This window comes from Ixodes scapularis, unplaced genomic scaffold, assembly GCF_016920785.2.
Source record: "Ixodes scapularis isolate PalLabHiFi unplaced genomic scaffold, ASM1692078v2 PGA_scaffold6__148_contigs__length_123643588, whole genome shotgun sequence".
NCBI classification, from domain to species: Eukaryota; Metazoa; Arthropoda; class Arachnida; order Ixodida; family Ixodidae; genus Ixodes; species Ixodes scapularis.
This window is the reverse complement of record NW_024609881.1, coordinates 30,194,035-30,203,982: the sequence shown is the minus strand read 5'-3', so window position 1 is coordinate 30,203,982 and position 9,948 is coordinate 30,194,035.

Genomic DNA, 9,948 nt, shown 5'->3' with positions numbered 1-9,948 from the left:
CAATAAACGCTTGCTAACACTTGTCTTGTAGAAGTAACGGAGCTGGGCTTGCCGCGAAAGTAAGGATTACTTCTTGAAGTAACGGCCACTTAATCTTATGGAAGTGTAATTGTAATTGTAATTATAGTTACATTTAGCCTAGGTAATTGCACATGTGATTCCTTACTTTCTCTTTGCAACGTGTACAGGTCTGGTAGCCGAAACACTGGGGATGCGGGGAGCGCTTTCCCCGTGATCGCGTGGGTATTTCGGAACAGCGGCGGCCTACAGCCTACAGGGTGATGGAAAGCGAGAGAGAGCCTTGCCGGCCTTGGCGTGTATGTGTGAGGAACGACGGGAAGAGGGAGAGCAGTGCCTCTGCTGTAGATTGGGGTTTTGCGTTCGTGCATGAACATCTTTTGCCGGAAAGGAGCACTAAGAGCTACCAATGTAATCGAAAAAAACGGTGAGAAGAATGAAATTAAAATATACAAAAAATTGTAAAAGCAAGAAAATCTTTCAGCCCTTCCACTCTGGTGAAGAAGGAAGACCAGCGAAGCTGTACTATAGTGGGAATGAAGTTATGGCCGGCCGCAAGCCGGCAAGCCAGAGTGGAAAGGCTGGAAAGGTTGCCGCCATATATGAGCGAAGGCGGTAACCACACAACCCAAAAGCCGGTTGCCTTGTTGCCGCCGTCGCTCATAGATGGCGGTAGCTGTCCAGAGTTTTGTGTCATCATTTGCTTGTTGGCAGACACAATCTGGGGGAAACTATTCCTTAACAGCTCCGCTGTAAAAAAATGCGGTGGCTTAACTCGGCTATGCCAGGATATACGTAGCGTGAGCTTATGCGCACAAATTGAGAGGCGCTATCAAGCAGCTACGGTGCAGCGTCAGACTAGGCTACTGCGCAACGAAGGCACACAGCTGGGCACGCGACGGCGCCAGTGCGTCTGCCGCGGCTATGACGTCACTCCTTTGGAATGCGAAGACCGCCGACGCGCGTGCGGTGGCGGAGGAGCCCGCGGCGGCGGCGGCTCCGCCCCGCCAGCTATACGCCGTGTGACGTCACTGCTCCTCGCGCTTGCGCAGACTGGCGAGGCGCGCGCGGTGGCGGCGGAGCCTGCGGCGACGGGGCCTCCGCCCCGCCAGCTGTGCGCCGTGTGACGTCACTGCTCCTCGCGCTTGCGCAGCACGGAGCACGGCTCATTATGCGAGCCACGCGAAGCAGCTCAACCTCGGCCAGTGTAGCTCACGCTAGAAAAAGAAACCAGATAAACTTAACAATGAGAAATATTGAAAAACAACGCATCTCTTTAATAAGAATGAAACAAGAAAGAGTTCATGGTTTGCGCGGGACACTGTCTGTACACCTAGGCCGATTTGCTAGAAACAGGTGGTATCAGCTGAGACGGGGTGAAAAAAAGCACTGCCTAAGCCAGCGCGCGAGCTGAGTGGGACTCAAGCCACGTCTCAAGACGCTCGCGTGCCCCAGCCTTCACAATTGACCCCGTAAGTTATGACGTTACAACATGGCGTCTGGGTCCAAACAAGACGTTGCTAGGGGCGTTGCTATGGACTAATGCATGGAGACTCCACATGAGGCTAGATTTTTGCTTACAAGTAAATAATTTTTTGTAAGCAACCTAACTTCTTGATATTTAATTATGAAGATGTTCTTGTCGTCTCTGTGTCGTATTGCAACAATGAAAGACATTTCTGAGGTATTACACTCCGTTTTGCTTTGGTAGCAGATGACACGATAGATTTGCTGGCCTCTGTTGCAGCGGGCGTCGGCGTCGGTAAACAAGCAACAAAAACAAGTGCATAGCCGTGGCCGTAGAGGCCTCTGCAATGTGCTTTCTTTTCTGTGAAGAACCCAGCTTAGTTCAGAGGGGTGAAAATGCCGTAAAATCAATCCACGTCAGGCAGATCATTTACGACGATGACCTGAAGTGCATTACCGCCGTAGCGCAGGCCAGCATGAAAAACAAATCGTACGCCGTCGAGGTAAGTCATTTAATACTATTATTATTGAGGTTGTCAGGTTATTAAAGAATTGCATATCTACCACAAATTCGCAGTACTTTGCTTTTTTTTGTATACATAAAATTCAGTGAATGAGCTCTTTCGATAAAGACCTTCATCGAACCCGCAATGAGAGTACAATATGTAATAAACTGACCTTATGTTTTTTATCCGGTTCTTTCGCGTTTTGGGGTTTTGCGGAAACCTGAAGAAACTGCAAGGAGTCTTTCTCCACGCGATGGTTACAACCAGGTACGAAGCACCCTCTCATAGTGCGAGTCCGCCAACAAAATTTGGGATCCCTACCGATCGCCTGAAGTGCTTCTCTCACGGGTGCAATGCGATCTTTTAGCAGACGATCATCTCGATCGACGCCCGGACTTTTGATAAACCATATTTTGCATCGTACCACACTATGGATTCTTATAAGTGTCTGAAACTCATTATATTTCAAACAACTGCAATATCAGAATATCGCCTTCATTCACGCGATTCAGACGCCGGCGCCGGCTTGGCCGGCGGGCGTGTGCCAGACAGCATACTACTTGCATTCGTCGTCTGCTGCAGGCATCTTGAGGACCGGAAGTTGCAGTCGCAAATATTTTAGAAACAAGCGATTACCGGCACACTTCTGTCGAAACATATATGACATTCAAGCTTTCTATATCTGTGATATTTAGAAGTTTAAATTCTACTCCTGATTTTTGAACGGTCGGGTTTTCGTAGCGAAACCTAGGCACATGTATTTGTCCATAACAACGACTCTAGCAACGGTTTGTTTGGACCTATGACGTCACACTTACGGAGTCAATTGTTCCTTTCACCCAGTCTCAGCTGAGACGCTGTTTTAGCAAGCGGGCCCTCTTTGTCAGCATCCTCAAGCTTGTGTATATTTTTTGCCGGTGACAGCTGTTGTTACCGACGTTTCTCACTGGTGTTCGGGGTGTGTTTCGTCTACGTAGTGACTGAGGAATTTTAGCGGGAAAAAGTTTCCAGCCTAATTTGACGCTGTGGTGTCACGTTACACCATGACGTGACATCGTAGTATCCCGGCACGTCATACCATGACATCACGTGACACTTTGACGTCACATTGCGTCATAGTTAGTGTGAAGTGTGACTGTGTGTAGCCTGCGTGTAGCAGAATGAGCGGCAGAGTGTAAGCACCTCGGCTTTCGCTGCAATTTACTTCTAGGAAGCGACAAGGTACAGCTTTTTTTTTTTTTTGCTTAGTGTTTAGCAATAAATATTTGCCGCATAAGTTACCTCCCTTCAAGTGGAGTGTTTAGATGAACCACGGCAAAGGCTCGAAGTCCATGGTTACAGCAGGAGAGCTTGTGGAACCGAAATGTGTCTCTCAGCAAGGAACTCGCCAACGAGTAGCCATGTCCGCTCGAAGACGGTCACTTATTGTTTTAATTAGGCTGGAATTTTTTTTGGTGACCCTTTCATAAGCGCGACTGAAAACATATCGCATCTAAACAGTGATTAAAACTGGCATCACCATTAAAAAAAAGAAACAATTGTACTTTGCCCATTTCTTGCAAAGCTTTCTTTATTTTTCCTTGAGCGCATTTCTCTTTTTAGCTACCGTAAGAAAAAAAAAAACAATTTGCTTCTTCCACTTGCGCATCACGGAACCTCAAAAGCGTAAGCTGGAGATCTTTAACCGAGAGAGATAAATCGCATTGCTCAATCTCATAGACTCGAGCAAACCAGGAGCCGGAAGAGCCATCCTCAAGCTGCTTGGGTACCAGCTCGCAAGGCTCCCTATTATCTCTATCCCCACACCTTCTTGGGAGAACAAGGCAGCGGACGACCACCGCCTTATGAAACAGAACGTGGACAAAGATCAGAGGAGCAACAACGCGTCCAAGAAGCACGCGCAGTATGTTCGGGACAGCCGTCCGGGTCGGAGACGGTACACGACTACACCGACGCAGCAGTCAGGGAGATCCATTCCGTGGTATTACCTTAAAGGGGCACTAAAGTCGATTCTGAGATTGTCCTTTTGTGAAGATAACTAAAACTAGACACTCTAAAAGCATCCCAAGAAACCCGAAATTACAATCGTGCGTAGCTTATTTTTTCGTTAAAAGCGTGTTCAAGGATCGCGACACGCCCTTTTTCGGAATAATTTTCTTCCGAGTGAAGGGGTCGACGAAAGGCGCTTGTCTGCGAGTTGCGCCCGCGATGGAAAAGGAGAGTCTTATCCGAATATATACCTATCAGACCCGCTTCGAAACGAGTTATAATGAAATAATTCGGAATATGTGCGTGTTTTATGGGTTTTATTGATCCACACAATGTAATCCGCGAGAAAAGAGAGTCCGCATCTTTTTCCTTTTGCCCTGAGATGAATGGGCAGTTTTGTAATATAGGACTTGATATATGTGGAAACTAACGCATTGTAAATATTATAAGATAAAAAATGACCGTTTTCAGAAACGACGTCAGTGCCCCTTTAGCACAGATTACAAGGCGGGCCTTGCAATTTGGAAGAACTACTCGACCAAAAAATGCGGAACTTCGAGCTGTGTTGTACTTGCCGTGGAAGCCGAGTCAATAACACCGAAAGGCTCCAGAAACTTGGGCACATACACGGACTTCAAGTAGGCCGAGGACACGTACCGGAAGCGGGATTCCCCCAACAAGGCGGCGAGAAAGGTCAAGACAAAAGGAAAGTCCCTAAAATCCAGTGGAGTCAAACTAACCATCTCCTGGGTCCCGTTTCATACCGGGATCTTATTCCGTCTCCCTACATCCCTGCAAAAGGCTAGAGCGCGAATCTCGACTACCCTCCGCCAGCAAAAATCCAAGAAGCCTCCGATGCCGAGGAGGAGGGGCCCGAGTGGGATGAGCAGACGACCCTTGACCGCATTGAGCGGCGAAGGGTCCAGCGTAATTTTCTGCCGAAAGACGATGACCCCTTACCGAACGGATGTGGTCGGTGGTGTACCGTGCGATTACAAACAGTCCGAACAGGAATGGCGGTCTCCCCGGCAGTCCGGGCAAAATTGGAAAGACACAAACTGAAGAACGCGCCGATGACGGATCCTAACAAGTGGGCAACAAGCTACAAGCGCACACCTCTGCTGGGAACTGAGCCGGGCGCGAGAAAAAGCGGCCTCGACACTGCAACTAATGGCGAATTCCACTTGGGCGTTCTGGAGCGCGCCGGGACCAGTTGACCAGATCCGGAATGAAGCACTCGATCCGAACGGGGTCGCGCCGCCTACGGATCCCTCGTGGAACATGACCACTGCTCCGGGATCGACAGATGCCTTCCCGTCATCCACCTGCCCGGGAATCCCCTTTCCGCGGCCGCCGCGGCCGTTTCGAAGACGTTTTCGTTTTTCCCGGGGCTAACACGTGTTCGACGCACGAGCGGCAGGAATGGCTCAGGAGCTTCTAGCAAAGATTGTCGGAATGCCCGTAGCGCGGCAAATACCTTCTCTTCTCCTTCCTGGAAAACGAACCGGCTGTCGAGTCAAGGCCATAACAAGGGGTAAGCAAGCGGCCATTCGAGATGGGCGAGATCAGGCGAGATGCCCCGCGAGAAAGGAAGTCACGTGCGTGCGCCAAGGGCTCGCCCGGCTGGCTTCCGGTTGAATCCGCCGAAATCGTCGGAGCGACTTTTCTCGGATCCAGATCGAGATCTGGAGCGGGAGCTAATTCAAAACGACCGAACACGTCCGTCTCCATCCCGATCGCCCAATGAAATAGGCTCGCTCCAGAAAAGTCGATCCCGGCGCGCTCCAAAACGACCAGTGGAAGTCGCCATATGATGCGCCTAGGCTCCCTTCGGGATTGGACACGGAAGTTTCCAATACCTCAACCTTATACCCTTCACTCAATTCCCCCCCCCCTTTCCCCACCCTCCCTCCGATGCCAGTGGAGAAGGGATAAAAAATATTTTATTAAAGACAGGTTTAATATTAATATTGTAGTTTAATAGATTTTTTAACAATTTGTGTTACACGTGCATAAGAATAAGCAACAAAAAAGTTAGGAAGCTGTCGTGACAAAAATAATCTTTCACTTACCAGGAGTGGACGACAGCGCCTTCCCCACCAGAGCCGACAGAAAAACCAAGATTGTCGTGGCTACCATAGCGCCAAACTTCAAACCAAATGGGTTGCCTTTTGAATTGGTCCGAAATTTAGAAATAGGACTTCAACAAAGCTGCAGGTGTATATTGAACACGTTCAAGGAAAGAGACCAGCATGCATCCACGTCAATTGGGCGTGTGGTCTTGTGATTTCTCCGTGTTCCTTTATTATTAGCCAGAAGAAAAAAAAAACGCCATGTCGTACGTTTTCTTGTTTTCCGCGCGCACTTGTTGCCGTTGTTTAAGTATGTCACCTGGATTTAGGATCCCTTGACGCAAACGGTGCTTTGATGTCAAGAGTGCCCGTCAGAGCGCCTGTATCCGGTAGTGTGGGTGCTTGACAAGGAAACAGATGTCAGAAAAACAAAGTAATAGGAGGTTTTAAACAACGGTATTTTTCTGATGCGTGTGGTTAAAAATAAGCTATGAAAAAGCTAAGTTAGCCTTATAGCATCGTGCCAGATGTTCAATACGAAATCCTCCCGTCGACATGTGTTGTTTTAATGCGAGGGATATGACAGCGAACATTCCCGGTCATAGATTGCGAACCGTGTGATCGCTTGAAAACACCATCAGTATGACGTGGGGCATCTGCTCTCTTGCCCACGCGCCGCAAACTAAACTTCTAAGCAGTAATTGTCCTTTTTTTTTTCTTGGTCAGAATAAATGGTTGAGTTATACAACGCTAGACAATGTCATCAATTCTCTCCGCTTCGTTCGTGTGGCGCCGATAAATAAGCACTGGCGACGCGGAGGTCGCGTTATTTTGGTGTTCGTGTCGTAGGACCCACGTGAACAAGGAGAGTGCATTCTTTCGTCACTTAACTTCGTTGCATGTACATGCGTCGGTCGGACCGAGGACACATATTGGCTGCGAGGCAGCGGGGCTGACTTTTTAACGGCATTGAAAAAGGCAAACGCAGTGCACGAATTGAACAAGAGTGCCTTTCCAGCGTTCGGCTAAAGTCGGTGTCCTCGCTGATTGAACACGTATCACAGCCGAAGGCCGCAGTCACGCCGTTCGTACATTGTACAAAAGATATACTACGGTGTGTCCCCTGCAGACATGGAGTTTTAGGGAACCGTTTTGGGCCGACCGGTACGATCTGCGCATGCGCGAGTCTTCTGTGGATGCGCATGCGCAGTTTGTACCGGAGGAACCATCGTATCGTAGGGGATGTGCAAAACCGGTTCCCTAAAGCTCTCTACCGCCTGCAGACTGTCTTTGGTATGTTGTCGTAGCGGTTTGACCGCGCCTCGAGAGAACCAGACTGGCCAAAGCACCGCCAGACACAACCAGCTCTCTCTCTCTCTCTCTCTACAGCATCGCGCACAGGTAGCTCCTGCGGAACGCGGACGCGATTCGTTTCACACAAATTTCCAGCCTCTTCACACTTTTTTCTGCAAGCAGAATGACAAGTTTGTGATCGAAGTGACGCGAGTGGGAGAACCAAGTGTCGGTTGGAGTGCGAAGCTATAGTCGTGGCAGGTGGCGCCACCCGACTAAAAAGGTTCTGCTGCAAGTGTTCGGGCGAGAGCGTCAGCGTTGAAGCGCTTTATTTCGATAACACGGTACGCTCGCTGAGGCTGCGTGCACTTTAATCGAATACTATAAACAAACATGCAGGAGCGCCCTCAAGCACCGAAAGGCGCATCAAAATTAACTCGTCACTTAAAGGACCAATGCAACAATATTTGTACTTTGCGCAAATACCGCTTAAAACGGATCCCTAACGTTAATGACCTATGAAACACGCGTTCGTTTTTAACCCCACGCAATAGAAGTTCCAGAAAAAAATTTAAGAAAAAACGAGCAGCGTTCACCCCCTCAACTCGCAGCCAGAACAAGCGGCCACGTGATCTGGAGCCGATTATATGCCGCCAGTGTTGATCATAGCCACGCGCTGGGGTTGGCAAAGCGCAGGACACGCGCTGAGTTCCAGGCATTGTTATGGCTCGGCTGTTGTCGTCGTTGCAGCGATTGGACACGGGTCAAAACCCGAATGCTTCTCGAGCTAGCAATTGTCACGAGCCCAAGTCGAGTGCCCACGCAATGCTCGGGTCCAATCTATGAACCGCATTCAAATATCGTCACTTGGGTGTACTGGGACCCCCGAGTTACGTCATCAAATTTTGCAAAGGAGAGATTGAATGAAAAGGATCGCTTTTGTCCTTGAAATTACACCGCAACAAAGGAGTTTCTTGGCCAATGGCGTTGCGTGTGAGTATCCTTGAGTCCCAGGTGTGCCAGTAAGCTCGTGTATAGAGAGATACATTCCAATTGAATATCGTTGCACAGCTCCTTTAAATGGAATCATAATATGAGAGTAGGCTAGAAACGGGTGTTCATTAGCAGTACAGCTGTATGCGTGCCGACCTCACCTGATGGTAAAAAATGGCTTTCTGAAAACAAAATTGCTAAAACAAATCATAAAAAAAAATGTTTTGTTCCGGGTTTTTAAAGATTGGAAGTTCTCTTCAGACACTAATTATTTTCTTTATGGCATAAAAACGCTTGAGTCGAAATCTAAATTCGGCTGAAAAATAGTAAAGCACGTTTTTAATATTGGACCTTTTATTACGCTCACTTTTAGCTAATCTCAGAACCGGTACAAGTTATACTTTAAAACTATGTTTAAAACTATGTTTTGTTTTGCGACAACGGCTGTGTGATCTACCAATAGTTCACGTACATATACACACTCAACCACACTCAGGCTGACGCACTCGAACACACGCGCACGCTTGTTCACAGACACACGCGTGCACTGTAAAACAGACAGACATAAATACAGACACATATACTCTGTGCATGCAAAGGCACATCCGTACGCACAGTAACACATGGACAGAGCTGCAGATGGCTGTTGATATATCCAATTGTGACGCCAAAGCTTTAACTTTGCGCCGACCTTGCCTTGAATTCTGTTTTTTTTTTTTTTTCACCTATTTTATTTTAGTTTATTCACTTATCTAGTTTTAGACGCTCGTGGAGCCGTAGGCAATTAATTTCGAAAACAATCTACGCGAGGACTTAAGACTCACAATTGTTTTTTCTTCTTTCTTTTGTATCACTGTAACGGTTTCAATGTGCTGTGCTTCTGATCCTTAACGTCGCGCCCTCGTTCCCTTAGGGTACGCTATACCATCGGTTATTGTTTCACCTACCCATCACGTGATGGAAGGTACCCCAACCCCGAAAAGTGGAGAAGCGAAAAAGAGTAATTTGCTTTGACTTTAACCTGGAAGACTATTTTTCAAAGCCGACGACCCGACCTGTGATTCTGCAAGGCAGAACATCCTCCTCATCATGGCGGAGAATGAGCAGGCAACGGTGAACAACACCTCCCAAAAATAAGGCCGTAGCGCTCTTCTCGTGACGCCGCAAAGGCAGGCTATGGGGGGGGGGGGGGGGGGAAGGGGGGGGGGGGGCGCCTTGAAGCGAAGGCAACGCGCGTGGATCGACCGTCGTAACGCGCTTTTAGTCACATAGGCGTGTCTTATTAGCTAAAAGGAAAGCCGCACAAAGAAACAGGTCTAGAAAACATTTCATTACACCGCTAAATAATCGGTACGAAATGGCACGAGCTATACGTATAAGACGTCTATAGAAAAATGTGATTGTTTTAAGTCGAAAGCATTGAGTCACGCAGTGATTGGACACAGCAAAGCAGATCACAGTTAGAAATCAGGTAGACGTAGTTAACGCGGACAGGGCTCGACTGTCACATACGATCATGAAAGCGATGTTATCGCGTGCAGTCATTGAATTCTTGCATTATACCCCGGCCACATGGCAAAATTAATTAAATTAATGAATGAGCAAAGTTA